Source organism: Callorhinus ursinus, unplaced genomic scaffold (genome assembly GCF_003265705.2).
Source record: "Callorhinus ursinus isolate GAN/ISIS: 27379988/994484 unplaced genomic scaffold, GSC_fseal_2.0 scaffold7, whole genome shotgun sequence".
NCBI lineage: Eukaryota > Metazoa > Chordata > Mammalia > Carnivora > Otariidae > Callorhinus > Callorhinus ursinus.
This window is the reverse complement of record NW_027397069.1, coordinates 65,118,427-65,135,137: the sequence shown is the minus strand read 5'-3', so window position 1 is coordinate 65,135,137 and position 16,711 is coordinate 65,118,427. Positions and strand designations below refer to the sequence as shown.

Sequence of the window (16,711 nt, the reverse complement as noted above, 5' to 3'; positions counted from 1 at the left end):
AAGATAATACCTTACCAGAAAGGATAAAAGGTTCATGAGATGGTAACATCATTTAATGTAAAAGACACAACTTCTGGAAGGATAAGAAGCTAGGATAATTCAAAAGAGATTAACATATTGGATTTTTCTGGAGAATAGAGACCTTCAAAACAATAGTCAATACAAAGTGTAGGAATAGAGAATATCCATCATATATTTTAAGTTACTTAAATTATGCTGTAAGTTTTGAGATTCCTCTGAGGCCAGAGCCCAATATCATCATTCTTTCGGCTGCCTTAAAAAAAAGAAGAAGGGACGGAAAGGGACGGATGGGAAGGGACGGGACGGGAAGGGAAGGGAAGGGAAGGGAAGGGAAGAGAAGGGAAAGGAAGGGAAGGGAAGGGAAGGGAAGGGAAGGGAAGGGAAGGGAAGGGAAGGGAAGGGAAGGGAAGGGAAGGAATGGAATTCCACTTTTGGCTTACCATGAAGCAGGGGGAGGTGTGGACTTAACATTACAATCTCTGAATGAACAAACCAAGCTACATTTTCTGTGGTTGATTATCATTTGTTTTGGCAGCCAATTTAAATATTTTGAAAGGAAAGTTTACTTTTTTCATGTGTGCAGATTTAATACTACTTTTAAATAAATATTGTGCTTTGTTTTCACTGCCCTAAAATTTTAATAATAGCAGATTCAAGCTGTTCCCACCTTTCTCTTTAAGGAAATATACTGAAGGAGCTAGAATCATATCTGCTTATATTCCCTGTGAGGAGAGAATGAGTTGGGCAGGAAAGGGATTAATTTGAACATATCAGGAACCCTCCAGCCCCCTCCTACATCATTTAAGGATTAGGGCTACCTCTATAATAGGGTAGGGTTTTTTTCTAATTATAGAATAAATCTCAGGAAAATACCATAATTACATGCATTTTAATATGAAGGGCCTGAACATGGGTACTTTATTATTAAAGCAAAACTCTGAATTATTCTGCTTTTTCTCACTTTCTCACTTTCATCTCATAAACCTTCAGACCTACTGACAGCTCAGTGACGAGGGACAAGCCTCGGCAGTTCAGCTGGACCACTCCTCAATCATATAGTTGATGCAAAAGGAATCTGCTTAAAACCAAGAATTATTTTAGGAAGAAAGAGAAAGACCTTTCGATTCCTTTTAGATTTCAGATACACTTAATAAAGCAGCACGGTGTTGTAATGTAAAGCATGGACTTGAACAGGAGCTTTGGAGCCAGATAAAACCTATGCACAAATCTTCCCTTCCCCAATTCCTAGACATTTGATTCAGTGCCTCAGTTCGATCAGCTATAGAACAGGGTGATTAGGAAGAATCAATGAGATAGTGCATGTCGAAGGCTTAAGCAAGGAACCTAGCTGGTATTAAGCATGCAATAAAGAACAGCGTATGTACTTAAATCTATGCTTCCAGCCAGCCCCTTAAAGACAAAGGCAAAATTATACGTGCACACCACGCAGATGTACCTGTTGCACACTGTGTAACAATAACACCCTTTCTCGGAAACTCCCATCTCACCTCACACGCACTTTTTTTTTTATTATGTTATGTTAATCACCATACATTGCATCATTAGTTTTTGATGTAGTGTTCCATGATTCATTGTTTGTGTATAACACCCAGTGCTCCATGCAGTACGTGCCCTCTTTAATACCCATCACCAGGCAAACCCATCCCCCCACGCCCCTCCCCTCTAGAACCCTCAGTTTGTTTCTCGGAGTCCATAGTCTCTCATGGGAACAATCACATGCACTTTTTGTTAGGCTCATTACGAAACCGTGAATTAGGTAAGAAACAGTCACTGAATAGCTCAAACTCCTGCTTGTCTGTTGCTATATTTCTCCCTGTTAGCATCCAACATTTGTGCCCTAGGACTCTACCCTGCTGTGTATTTGAAACTTCAGGGCTGGGCTTGAGATTTTGAAATGTTTTTTCTGTTATTAAATCATTATCTCAAAGTTTAAAAAATGCTTTTTACTTCTTTACTAGAAAAAAATGTATTTTCATTAAGCTGAGGGAGATTCAAGCAGTCTCATGGGCTTTTAAAAATGGTTTGGTACAAACCACTCATTGTTTTGAAGTTAATGATACATTGCTACCTGATAAAATAGTTTCTAAGTCCTGTGAGGGAAGTGGTGTAGGTGTTTCTCAGAATTAGTAAAATAACCTGATAACCTAAAGTGTAAATACAATTGCTGGGTTATAATTACATGTATAATTGCTGGATTATAATGGCACCCCTGATCTGGATCTAATTGTTAAAAAACAATGCTTTTCTCTTCAGAAAATCTTTTGTGGTTTGAAGACCTGTTGTCAAAAGGGCATAAAGAGAATAGAGAGGGAAACTTCTCTTAGCGTGGAGGTGTATGCTTAACTAGGTAAAGACACCCAAATTCCGAATTTTAACAAATAGTAAAACCTACTTGGCATCCAGGAAACCAAAGTAAATAGTGATTTCTAAACAACCCCGAAATCCTTCGTAATGTTGTGTATGTACCGATTCCTAGCACTGGGAAGAGAAAAGGCAGATCTTATCTTCTGACCCCCCCCGCCCCCGCCCCTGCAGTCAGAACAGAAGGGAGGTGTGAGTGTGAGAGTGCGTGTTGGAGGGAGCGGGGAGGCCGAAGGAGGACGGGAGAAAGGGACGGCACAGGGGGCACAGCCCTGGGGCATGGCGGGAGAGGTTATGACTTCTGCACAGTCAGTTAAAGAAAAGAGTGCAGAACATTTCCACATAGATAGAGCAAGGAGGAAGGGAACAAAGGACACAAAAATGCAAAATCCAGAAGAGATAGAAAGCCAATATATAAGAGGTCCAATCCTGGTTTTGCTCAGACCACCAACCCAGCTGACCGCGATAGCTCAAAGCAAGGCAGAGACCTGCAAGGATAACATTTACTTTTTATCTGTTGAGTGGAGACCGTCATGACTTCTACCAGCGCAGCGTGTTTGCTAGACCTCTGACTTTGCAGCCAGACTGCAGAACTTTTAGAGCAGTCATCTGCCAGGTAGAGCACAGACAGGATGGAAGGGCGGGTCGGGGAGCGGTGCTGGGTTCCCGGCACTACTGTTCTGCTCCATACACACCCCCAGCGGGTTCCTTCCTGATCATCACCAACTATCTCTCATCTCCTTCTTGCAGCCAACTTCCACTTGGCCGCCTGCCAGATGAGGAATTTCATAAAGACGGATGTTTGTTCCGTCTATGTGGCTTGAAACAAAAGGGTACGAGGGAATGTAAAAATGTTTCCCCAAAACTTGTAAAAAATATCTGTAAGAGTGTGAGAAGTAATGAGAAAAATAAGACTTGCAATTTGCGTGGGTATTTCTTCTTAAGTAGTAAGTCATGTTTACTTTATGGCATTGTCCCCACAGAAATGCCACACAGCCACCTTCACACTTTGTTAGGACCATCTGCAGGAGCATGCGCCAGGGTGCCCGCGTCTGCTCAAATTCCCCGCTCTTCTGCACCTAATGATTTTTGGGGGGATCTCTCCTCCCCCGTGCTATTAACTGTTGAAAGGAGGGGCCACTTAGTAATTCTACACCTGTTTGAGTCCACGCCTATCAACTTGCTAAGCTTCCCAAACAAGTGCAGGGTAAAGCACGAGAACATCCGCATCTGGGGCTGAGGCAGCAGTGGCTGCTGCGGCTTGGGGTTAGGCTTTTTAGATTTTTGTTCAGAGTCTCGAATGTATCTCCTACAATGGCAGTTGATGACAGCAATTTATATTCCAGAACGAAGAACAAACTAAATTCGTCTCAAAATGATTATAAATCGTCAAGACGGAGTAGCCTGCCGCCTGAACTACTCATAGGAAATGACATTAGAGGGAGACTTCAAAGAAACTTGAAAAATTTGGAACCCATTCACCTGAGGCGCCCAAAAAAGAGACCGTCCATATTTCCAGGTAGGAATTGTTTACATTTATATCTGCCAGTAGGGAAAAAAAAGACTGTATTTCAGTTATTATGATCAGATGTGTTACATTTAAAATTAACTTGGGACATTTGAGAACTTAAAGTCACCAGATAAACCTGTTTGAATGTAAAAAATAAAATGATTCCTCAATCTGAAAGAACCCCCATCTTCTTCCTTTTCTTTTCTTTGTTTATTGTAACATCTTTCAGGATTTATAAATAGGCGGCTATTTTATTACTTGTCAGTTGCAGCCGGATCAAGGAACTGCTTTGCTTGCAATCTGGAAGAATTCCATGCTGCATTTCACTTTCTGGCGTATTTTCTTTATTTTGCAAGATTAGTGGATTGTTGAGTGAAGCTGATGTTTGTGTGCACCAGAAATTAATACCATTAAATACTCAAATGCATGCTTCAAATTCCTGTCTTGCATCAGAGCCTAAAACCATTTGTAGTAAAGGGTTCAATTAAACAATGTGGATGGTGAAATGCATTACAGCACAGAAGACTCACGGATTTCAGTCTGGATGAAGGGACTCTGATGTCTGCCTCAGGTATCCATGCCTGGATACTACAGATGTGTAGATCATTTGATGCCTGTGACAGTGACCCCAAACTGAGGTATCACTGGAGAGTGATCACTGGAGAGTCTGAATTATTTAGTCAACCTGATTTCAGTGCTTATTTGCATTGGAATTTCCTGGAGAACCTAGAAATGGCCTTTTTTGTTGTGATTGATCTATTGGGAGTCTTTACAGAGGATAAATTAGACCCAACTGCCAAGGACCAACTCTGTGATGCTAGAAAACAAAACAAAACAAATAATAATTCAATCAGGTTTTAGTTCATAAAAATGGAATTGACTTCCTCTAACAGCCGAGTCATTATCCTGCTTTAGGAAGTAGCTAGGAGATGATTTAGAAGCACCGGGACTCAAGGCCACAAGCTGAAAATTACATTTCTTAAGGAAGCTGCTGTTTTCATGAATTTCTTCTCGGTTCAGTGGTGTGGCTCTGGTGTCAAACTCTGCTGCAGAAGAAGGTGAAGCCCAGACTCGAATGGGCCAGAAGGGTGAGTATTGTAGCACAAAGGAAGGGATAATGTGAAAAATGCCATAAGGACCAGCACAGGGGTGTCTGATGTGTCTAGAAAAATAGCCACTTTCTGCCTGTTCTCTTTGATCTGAAGGCACCGAGGATCCCGGGCCGGCCTTGTTATCCTGAAGCGGACTCACAGGGAGCACTTTCTGTTGGGTTGGTTTGCTAGCACTTCTTCAGGAATGTTCTCCCAGACCTTTTCCTCACCTTCTGCCTTTTGCTCTCTTTGGTTTAACATCACCAGGATCCATTTATGTTAGGATGCACCCTGCCTTCCTCCGCCACCACCCGCGGTTACTTCGTGGAGGCCTCTGCTTCTTTCCAAACAGCCAGACCCCAGGGCCCCTCACCTCTTTCCACCATGATTCCCATTCATCTTCTCTTTCTATGAGGTCATCTCACTCTGGGCTGTGGGCTACAGCTGCAAAACTGTGGGAAGAGTGAGCTAAGAAGACTTCACACAGGTTATCCTTTCTGGGATCTTGAATTGTCATGATTAACAACAGGGTGGTGTTGTGAAAAGGGCACCGCATGGAGGGGAGCTGAGTTCTAGTCTAGACCGTGTCCCTCAGTGGTTCTGTGTTCTCTGAGCCGCCCCCCTGACCCTATGGCCTTCAAGTACATTATTTGTGTCTGCCCCCCTTCCCTCTTTGGGGACCATGGCAGGAGATAGGCTCTTCTCTTCTTCCAGCATTTCACTCAGGGTCTTCAACTGACAGGTGAGAAAGTTACCTGGACAAAGTCTGGATAATACTGGCTACTTGATTTCTACATCCCTCTTTAATTAAACCACGACTTCATTGTCACACAGGTTGTCCTAACTTCTCTTTGCAATGGATAACTGCACATCCCACCAACACTCCTAAGCATCACCTGAAAATAGAAATGTACATGGATTGTGATGACTATTCCCCTCTACGGCTATGTAGCTGCACATCATGAGCTGATAAGATGTATGTGGGACCTGAAAGTCAGAGAAACTAAGATGCATCTCAGAATTAGCAACTGGCAAAACTAGGTCTCAGACCTGGGTATTTTGACTCCAGTGTTGAAGCTGTTTCTGCTCGAGTATGCTGCACTCCGTTGTCAACTGTTGTTGCCATTTGTCTGATGGGATTCAAGACTAGAAGACATGTCAGCATGCCACTGTGCATTCACTCTGACCCTTATGAATGCACAGACGTACATACCCTCCATCTCAGGTCTCGTGTGCTCAGTCCTGTGCTGTAACTGTTGACCGATTGGTTGATCGGTTTATCCATTCATTCATAAACTATTTGTTTAGTTCTCGCCCTGTGTTAGGAATAGACCTTCAAGAATCTAACTGCATATCACCCTTCTCTTCTGTCACCCATCTTTCCTCTAAGGGCCTTCTCACACTGCAGAGAGTCATCCACCCAAGATGTAAGTCTGGTTGTTTCATTCCCTTGATTAGAATTCTTCAGCGGTTATCACTGTTCGTAGGATAAAGTCCAAACTCCTTCATGTGAAGTATAAGAGACTGCATAATCTGACCACAGCTTCCCTCCTCAGCTTCTCTCTTGGCATACCTACCTCTTGCATCTCAGCCAGCTCGGCCAACTTCCAACTGCCATGACCCATCATGTTTCCTCTTCTAGAATACCCTACCTGCATAGTTTCACCTAATTCCCACATTAGCTTTAGGTGTCAGCTTGACATCCCTTCTTCTAGGAAGTTCTCCTTCCCCCACCTGGGTTGGGTCCACTCTGTGTCCTTCTCCTCCTCATAACACCTGGACTTTTCCCTAGCACAACACTTATCACACCATATTGTAATTGTCTGTTTACTTGTCTGTATCTCCTCCTAACCCATGAGCCATGGGCCATATCAGTCCCATTTACCATTGTATCCCTAGTACCTGTCACAATGCCTGACACATACTATGTGCTCAATGAATATTTATTCAGTTGATTCAAAATGCACTGCACTGAATTAACTCTTGGCATACCTTGTTTTCTCTGTCTTCTTCCAGACTCTCTTCATGCCATTCTCCCTTACCTCCCAGCACACACACACACACACACACACACACACACACACACACACACACGCATGCGCTCACACACTCTTACATTCCAATTATGCCCTGTATTTCATTCTCCACCTGGGCTTCAAGGTCCAGTTAAAATCTTCTATCTTCATCTTCTGCAATCACCTGCCTTTCTTCCTCTGACCGCTTTGAGTTCTCTGTTATGCTTACCACTTTCTTGACCTCAGTACTGCATAACTGCTGTGAAAAAAAAAAAAAAAAGAATACTTCCTGGCATTGTGTTCAGTTGTCTTAGGTTGTGAATGGGTTCAGTGGTCACTTTGTCACTTTGTGGCAACTGTTAAATTTTTGTTTGGATACAAACTCTTGGAAAACAGGGACTGTATCTTATAAGCCCTTGCATGACCCACTTGTCCAGGAGAGGGAATTGCACATAGTAGGTGTTCAGTCAACATCTGGTGGTTAATTAACTACTTTGCCATGAAGCTGCATCCATTCTGTAAGGCCTGAGGCTAGCTCCAGGAAAGCACTAGTTGGCAGATAGAGACTGTCACAGGGGAAGGTCTTTATACTGCCTTTCATCATTTTAAGAACTCCTGGTGGGGGAAAAATGCAGGTGTCTCTTGTCTCGGTGTGTAATTCATTCATTGAAACATGTGTGAGGACTCTGCTCAACACCACGAACTATTCTAGACCTTGGGGAGATAGCAGAAAATACTAGTTTCTGGTCTAGGCAGATGGGAAAGAATTTTCCTAGCTGGGTGCCTTGCATGTTGCACAGCTCAGTAAATGACTCTTGAATAAAGGGACTCAAAGCACTGAATCTTTAAAGGAAAACAATACACTTAAAAATCATATTTACACACAAACATTAAGTACTAACCATTTTTGCCCTTAAAGGAGCCTCAGCGATAGAATGCTAGCTCAAGCTGAAGTTCTGCAATTTCACCGGGGTCTGCCCAGACCCAGTGTCAAGAGTGTGTGTCTCTAGCAAGCCCCAGCCTGGTCTCCCCCTCCTCCTGAAAGAACTCCAGCGGCTCTGTAGCAGTGGGCTTCAGCTCAGTGAAAGAAAGGGGAGAGAGACAGAAGTGGTCCTAACATATAGCATACACACAAGCATGTCAAATTAAAATGAGCATCTGCATCTACACCTGGAAGCCAGTGGGGCCCAGGTGCCAGGTGTAATGGGCTGTTCCCTCAGCATTCTTAAGCAAACAAGTTGGTCTGTATAATCAGCTAGTTCTTAAAATACCTTACTGATTTTTACAATCATCTGCTGTGAAAAGCAAGTGCTCATCTGCTTGGAGGAAACAGGCGGTTCCACGAACTTCCGTGTTGCTTAGTCAGAGGACAAGCGTGGTGAGCACTACTCACAGCCAGAGGAGTAGGGGACTCTGGCCAGCATTCACAAGGCAGATACAAATCTTGAGTCTCATTTTTAGCTCAAGTCCATTCAAAAGGCATGTATTTTTTTTTTCAAATCCACAATTTAAAAAAAAAGAAGTCATTCAAAATCATAGTAGTTTTTTTTTTTTTTTAAGATTTTATTTATTTATTCATGAGAGACAGAGAGAGAGAGAAGCAGAGGGAGAAGCAGGCTCCCCGCGGAGCAGGGAGCCCGATGCGGGGCTCGATCCCAGGACCCTGGGACCATGACCCGAGCCGAAGGCAGACGCTTAACGACTGAGCCACCCAGGCGCCCCGAAAATCATAGTAGTTTTATAATCAGAGATTTTGAACATTTCTAAAGGAAAACCGCTTTTCTCGTTTTCTTGACATGCGTAGGTTTCTATTGGAAACACAAGGTAGCCATTAGAACGATGGCACGGGGATGTGTTCCGGCCTCCCTTCGGGTGGCCAGAAGGAGACTGTGGGGATGGGCATTTTGATTCGGGTCCCCTACTTATCACAGGCACAGTAAAAGACACTGTCAGTAAGCATGCCTCCTCAAGTATTGTGTTCTCTGTTAGAGTTCTGTCCCTCCGGAACCCTGCTGAATAGTACTAGCATTTGGTGACATTTCAGCAGGGCCTCCAAGGGAGGGGGCTTCTTAGAGATGTGCTATAAAAAAACTGCATCCTGGGATCGTGTTCCGTTGTCGTCGGCTGTGAATAGGTTCAGTGGCTCTGCTTGGTAAGGACAGGAAGCATACTTCATACACTCCAGTATTCCCCATGACACCCACCAGCATGCGTTGCATATTAAGTGTGTAAGAGGTGGTGAAATAGTCCAGCGAGGTGGAAGACGTGTGATAATAAATGTGTCCCGACCCCCCTGTGGGCTGCACCCCAGCCCACCTGGTCCTGTAACTTCCTCTAGAAGCTCCTACCAGAGCAGAGTGTGCTCAGGGCCCAAAGCAGAGGGAGTCTCAAAAGCAAGAGTTTGGGGGCACCTGGGTGGCTCAGTCGGTGGGGCATCTACCTTTGGCTGGGCTCATGATCTCAGGGTCCTGGGATCGAATCCCGGGTAGGGTTCCCTGCTCAGAGGGGAGCCTGCTTCTCCCTTTGCTCCTCTCCCTCTGATACCCTCCTCGCTCATGCTCTCTCTGTCTCTCTAATGGATGACTAAAATCTTTAAAAAAAAAAAGCAAGAGTTGGAACTTCTATTTTAGTCAAAGAATTTCACAAAGTAAACATCTGCCTCACAGCTGGGTTCAAGTTCGGATCCTCCCCCTTGCTAAATGAGTGAAGTCACTTGATATCTCAGAACTTATTTCCTTCTTTGAAATGGGAATGAAAACACCAGTTTCACAGGTTGCATTAAACTCCAGTGAGATAAGGCATGACTATAAAATGATACACAATTGCAATTGCCGGTAGGCTCTTATTCCTTGGTGGTAGTAAAAGTATGGTTCTTCATAATTAGTGCTTTTCCTGTTACTAAGTGGGTAGTAGGGTATGATTGTAACACTTTTGCAAATCTTCATGGTTGGCAAGTTCTCCAAAGTTGTTAATCAGACCCTCTGCTAAGGTAAATCCTATATAATGAGACACTAGTAAAAGACCCATTAATTTGACATTTTTCATAAAAACAGGAGGATATGGAAACTCTTCTTTGTGATTCAACACCCATGTATTTTCTTACCAGCAATCATTAAACTTGAATGTACTGTCATGTAAAGGCTCTGAAAATTGTTTGAGATTAGAAACATCAATGTCTGGGTTTTACAAACTTACTTGTAGCCCTGTGGTGTTTAATATTTTTTCCTACTTTTGCCAGTGTAAGGCCTTGCTTTTGGAAACTCAGCCCCTAAGCTCTTTTATGAACTAAAATTTGGAATAGGAAGGTAATTGGTGTGCACTTGTGATTTTAAAAAATTGCTTCTATATAAGATTGTAAATGAATTCACGACTTGAAATTAATCTTTTTAAATATTAGGTTTAGACTTCAAAAATTTTTGAATGTCAGCATTTAACATTTTGACTTAAAGTATTTAACAATATTTATGGCATTTCTTACTAAAAACTACTGGTGCAACAAAAACAGGTAGCCTGTTTACTTAAATAATCAAATTTATTTATTGGATAAGTTATTCCAGGGGATGAAGTTTTATTCTTGTTTTCCTTTGTTATATTTTCTAGAAAGAAACAAAACAGAAACCTCTAATGAGTTTATGAGTAGTAAACCAGTTACTTTTAAGGGAAACAAAAATGCTGATGCTGTAATATTTATATGCGTGATTTATAAACAAGGGGAAATATGATTTACCTTTATGCAGGGACCGATAGGGCACTCAGCATAAGGAGAAGGTATTAGATTTATACTGCCACGTCAGGCTTTTCTCCCTGTCATAAAAAAGAATAAAAAATAAAAATACAGGTTTCTGAATTCAGGATTTACTATATAAATATATGGAAAAGTGGCTTAAACACTTCTGTTCTAAAAACAGTTCCTTTCCATTTGTTGATCTACAGCAAATGTGTAACTTTGCAGATTTAAGAGTTCCCATACACTTCCCCCCCATTTTTGAATAATGCTCTAAATATGCATTCACATCTAGACAATGAAAAGATTACAAATGCTTACATCCATGTAAGTTGGTGTTGACTCAATATACTTCAGTGGTGATTTTTAAGCATTTTTATCTGTTTGCATAAATAATGTATTTTGTGTTTGTTTTTTGTTTTGTTTTGTTTTTCCTGTTAATGACTTTTTTTTATTATGTTCAGTTAGCCACCGTATAGTACATCATTAGTTTTTGATGTGGTGTTCGATGATTCATTAGCTGCATATAACACCCAGTGCTCATCACAACACGTGCCCTCCTTAATACCCATCACCCTGTTTTGATGAGCACTTTATCTGAAACTAATGATATACTATTTGTTGGCTAATTGAATTTAAATTTAAGAATAAATAAACAAACAAACAAATAAATAAATAAATAAATAAGGTACTTTCAACAACTATTTAGGGTGGAAATGGCCCACCAGGTAGTCAGTTACATGAGAAACCACCACACCCCCACATGCTTTTGCTCCAAATACTTTGGGACTATCTAACTATCATAAGTATGTTTGCCTTCAAAATTTAATTAGGATACCTCCTGGTTTTCTTTAAGATCTAGAAGGATATAAATTTGGGAGTAGGGGGTTACAAAATGAGATGAAATAGGTAATTATTTCCTGGTGGTGTGCTCATACAAACTCTCATGACAAGATGGCCTGCGTATTTTTCACTCATGATTTTAAAACCTTTCCATACCAAGTGGGTCATGAGTTTAACTTTTTTTGTGTGCTGAGCAGCTGATTGTCAGATGTACCTCTGAACATCCTGGAAACATCAGAGGTCCATCCAAATGGACCTCTGAATGTCCCAGCATCCAGATCCCAGAGACAGGAGGGCTGTGAGGGTGGTCATGAGATCAGATTCACCGATAGTGCATTTTTTTTTTTAAGATTTTTTTTATTTGAGAGAGAGAGAATGAGAGATAGAGAGCATGAGAGGGAAGAGGGTCAGAGGGAGAAACAGCCTCCCTGCCGAGCAGGAAGCCCGATGTGGGACTCGATCCCGGGACTCCAGGATCATGACCTGAGCTGAAGGCAGTCGCTTAACCAACTGAGCCACCCAGGCGCCCCCCGATAGTGCATCTTCACTATCAAATGCCACACTTCTTTCCCCACCCTGACACTTAAGAAAGACTAAAGTCATCTTAATGGATAATCAATGCTAGATGGCATTTTTGAGTAATTATGGGCAAGAAAGACACAATTTCAAGAAACGTTCCTTAAGTATTGAAGTAGTGCTCAAGGGTCACTGGAAAATATACATGAGAAAGACTACAACATCTGTTCAGCAAAAATCTAAACTCTCTTGCTAAGTGAATGTCTATTAGGTGCAGAACACTGTGCAAGGTGTGGATGATGGTTAAGACACTGATTTGTTCTCATATCTAATTTTTTGTTCTCATATCTAATTTTTTGCTAAGAGAGCAGAGTGCATTAATTTGGGCACTAAAGCTTCTCCAGCAACCAATATTTAACCCTCTCTGTTGCCCCAGCTAATGGCCATACTGACACCATGTCATCTGGCACAGAACCCTAATTGGCGATGAAGCATCTCCCTACAGGATAGTCCCAGGGGACCTTAATTCTCCTCTTCCTCCTCCTCCTCAGAGTTTCTTTGCTGGGGCTTTGTTCCTTTTTGTAATTTGTACCTTTTTTTCTGAGCTCTCTAAAAAAGAGCCAGGTGGGAAAGAGTCCTAAGGTGAAGATCTCTCCATGAGTCTCAACTCAGCAAGGCTTCCAGTCCTTTGAGGTATTTGGACTCCTGTATAACTAGAGGAATATTAACTTATCAATTTAGGGCAGAGTGGAGAGGTGCAGGCCACCCATCTCCAGGTCCTAATCTCTGCTCAGAATAATAGGATAAAACATTCTGCCACCTCTTGACCATTTTTTAAAATGGTAACAATGTGTAAGGGACTGAATGTTTGTGCCCCCTCCCTCAAATTCATATGTTGAAGCCATAATCCCCAGTTGATGGTATTTGGACATGAGGCTTTGGGAGACAATTAAGCCATGAGAGTGGAACCTTTATGAACATGCTTAGTGCCCTTATAAGAAGAGATGCAAAAGAGATGATCACTCTCTGCCATGTGAGGACCCAGCAAGAAGGCAGCCATCTACAGGCCAGGAAGAAGGCCCTCACCAGACATCAAATCAGCCAGCACCTTGATCTGAGATTTCCAAGTCTGCAGAACTGTGAGAAATCAATGTTTGTTGTCTAAGCTACCCAGTCTATAGTAATTTGTTATAGCAGCCTAAACTAGCTAAGCCTCAGTGCTTGTTAGAGGCAGCCAATTGGATGAATGAGAAACATTTAAGCCCTTAAGAATAAAAGCTTATAAACAATACAAGTAATACTATAAAATACACAGAAACATCCAATGAATAAAAAGTTAATGAATATCATACAAGATACTTAATGCTGCACAGAAATTGCATTATTCAGAAAGAGGGTCAACTACACCTACTGTACTTATTTCCTTTCGTTATGGAATTATATGCATCTTCTCAAAAGAAATATTGCCAAATATAATTACTTTTTTAAAAATTTTTATTGTTATGTTAATCACCATACATTACATCATTAGTTTTTGATGTAGTGTTCCATGATTCATTGTTTGTGCATAACACCCAGTACTCCACGCAGAATATGCCCTCTTTAATACCCATCACCAGGCTAACCCATCCCCCCACCCCCCTCCACTCTAGAACCCTCAGTTTGTTTTTCAGAGTCCATTGTCTCTCATGGTTCGTCTCCCCCTCTGACTTACTCCCCTTCATTCTTCCCCTCCTGCTATCTTCTTCTTCTTTTTCTTTTTTCTTAACATATGTTGCATTATTTGTTTCAGAAGTATAGATCTGTGATTCAACAGTCTCGCACACTTCACAGCGCTCACCATAGCACATACCCTCCCCAATGTCTATCACCCAGCCACCCCATCCCTCCCACCCCCCACCACTCCAGCAACCCTCAGTTTGTTTCCTGAGATTAAGAATTCCTCATATCAGTGAGGTCATATGATACATGTCTTTCTCTGATTGACTTATGTCACTCAGCATAACACCCTCCAGTTCCATCCACGTCGTTGCAAATGGCAAGATCTCATTCCTTTTGATGGCTGCATAATATTCCATTGTGTATATACACCACTTCTTCTTTATCCACTCATCTGTCGATGGACATCTTGGCTCTTTCCACAGTTTGGCTATTGTGGACATTGCTGCTATAAACATTGGGGTGCACGTAACCCCTTCGGATCCCTACATTTGTATCTTTGTGGTAAATACCCAGTAGTGCAATTGCTGGATCATATGGTAGCTCTATTTTCAACTGTTTGAGGAACCTCCATACTGTTTTCCAGAGTGGTTACACCAGCTTGCATTCCCACCAACAGTGTAGGAGGGTTCCCCTTTCTCTGCATCCCCGCCAACATCTGTCCTTTCCTGACTTGTTAATTTTAGCCATTCTGACTGGTGTGAGGTGGTATCTCATTGAGGTTTTGATTTGGATTTCCCTAATGCTGAGCGATCTTGAGCACTTTTTCATGTGTCTGTTGGCCATTTGGATGTCTTCTTTGGAAAAATGTCTGTTCATGTCTTCTGCCCATTTGTTCTTTGGGTGTTGAGTTTGATAAGTTCTTTATAGATTTTGGATACTAGCCCTTTATCTGATATGTCATTTGCAAATATCTTCTCCCATTCTGTTGGTTGTCTTTTGGTTTTGTGGACTGTTTCTTTTGCTGTGCAAAAGCTTTTTATCTTGATGAAATCCCAATAGTTCATTTTTGCCGTTGCTTCCCTTGCCTTTGGCGATGTTTCTAGGAAGAAGTTGCTGCGGCTCAGGTCGAAGAGGTTGCTACCTGTGTTCTCCTTTAGGATTTTGATGGACTCCTGTCTCACGTTTAGGTCTTTCAACCATTTGGAGTCTATTTTTGTGTGTGGTGTAAGGAAATGGTCCAGTTTCATTCTTCTGCATGTGGCTGTCCAATTTTCCCAACACCATTTGTTGAAGAGACAGTCTTTTTTCCATTGGACATTCTTTCCTGCTTTGTCAAAGATGAGTTGACCATGGAGTTGAGGGTCCATTTCTGGGCTCTCTATTCTGTTCCATTGATCTGTGTGTCTGTTTTTGTGCCAGTACCATACTGTCTTGATGATGACAGCTTTGTAATAGAGCTGGAAGTCCGGAATTGTGATGCCGCCAGCTTTGCTTTGCTTTTTCAACATTCCTCTGGCTTTTCGGGGTCTCTTCTGGTTCCATACAAATTTTAGGATTATTTGTTCCATTTCTTTGAAAAAAGTGGATGGCATTTTGATGGGGATTGCATTGAATGTGTAGATTGCTCTAGGTAGCATTGACATCTTCACAATGTTTATTCTTCCAATCCATGAGCATGGAACGTTTTTCCATTTCTTTGTGTCTTCTTCAATTTCTTTCATGAGTATTTTATAGTTTTCTGAGTACAGATCCTTTACCTCCTTGGTTAAATTTATTCCTAGATATCTTATGGTTTTGGGTGCAATTGTAAATGGGATCGACTCCTTGATTTGTCTCTCTTCTGTCTTGTTGTTGGTTTATAGGAATGCCACTGATTTCTGTGCATTGATTTTATATCCTGCTACTTTACTGAATTCCTGTATGAGTTCTAGCAGTTTTGGGGTGGAGTCTTTTGGGTTTTCCACATACAGTATCATATCATCTGCAAAGAGTGAGCGTTTGACTTCCTCCTTGCCGATTTGGATGCCTTTCATTTCTTTTTGTTGTCTGCTGTGGCTAGGACTTCTAATACTATGTTGAATAGCAGTGGTGATAGTGGACATCCCTGCCGCGTTCCTGATCTTAGGGGAAAAGCTCTCAGCTTTTCCCCATTGAGAATGATATTCGCTGTAGGTTTTTCATAGATGGCTTTTATGATATTGAGGTAGGTACCCTCTATCCCTATACTCTGAAGAGTTTTGATCAAGAAAGGATGCTGTACTTTGTCAAATGCTTTTTCTGCATCTATTGAGAGGATCATATAATTCTTGTTCTTTCTTTTGTTAATGTATTGTATCACGTTGATTGATTTGTGGATGTTGAACCAATCTTGCAGCCCAGGGATAAATCCCACTTGGTCATAGTGAATAATCCTTTTAATGTACTGTTGGGTCCTATTGGCTAGTATTTTGGTGAGAATTTTTGCATCCATGTTCATCAAGGATATTGGTCTGTAATTCTCCTTTTTGATGGGGTCTTTGTCTGGTTTTGGGATCAAGGTAATGCTGGCCTCATAAAACGAGTTTGGAAGTTTTCCTTCCATTTCTATTTTTTGGAACAGTTTCAGGAGAATAGGTATTAATTCTTCTTTAAATGTCTGATAGAATTCCCCTGGGAAGCCGTCTGGCCCTGGGCTTTTGTTTCTTGGGAGATTTTTGATGACTGCTTCAATTTCCTTAGTGGTTATAGGTTTGTTCAGGTTTTCTATTTTTCCTGGTTCAATTTTGGTAGTTGATACATCTCTAGGAATGCACCGATTTCTTCCAGGTTATCTAATTTCCTGGCATAGAGTTGCTCATAATATGTTCTTATAATTGTTTGTATTTCTTTGGTGTTGGTTGTGATCTCTCCTCTTTCATTCATGATTTTGTTGATTTGGGTCATTTCTCTTTTCTTTTTGATACGTCTG

The 16,711-nt window shown here is 41.6% G+C and overlaps 1 protein-coding gene across 2 annotated transcripts in view; it reads left to right on the top strand.

Moving 5' to 3' along the window:
- The window catches only part of FRY (FRY microtubule binding protein), a 447,132-nt gene that overhangs the window by 94,291 nt on the left and 336,130 nt on the right, over positions 1-16,711 (top strand). For both annotated transcript variants that reach the window (XM_073894719.1, XM_073894717.1), the window contains exon 2: positions 3,750-3,922. The gene's annotated coding sequence lies outside the window, so the exon portion shown is untranslated. The remainder of the gene's footprint in view (positions 1-3,749; positions 3,923-16,711) is intronic.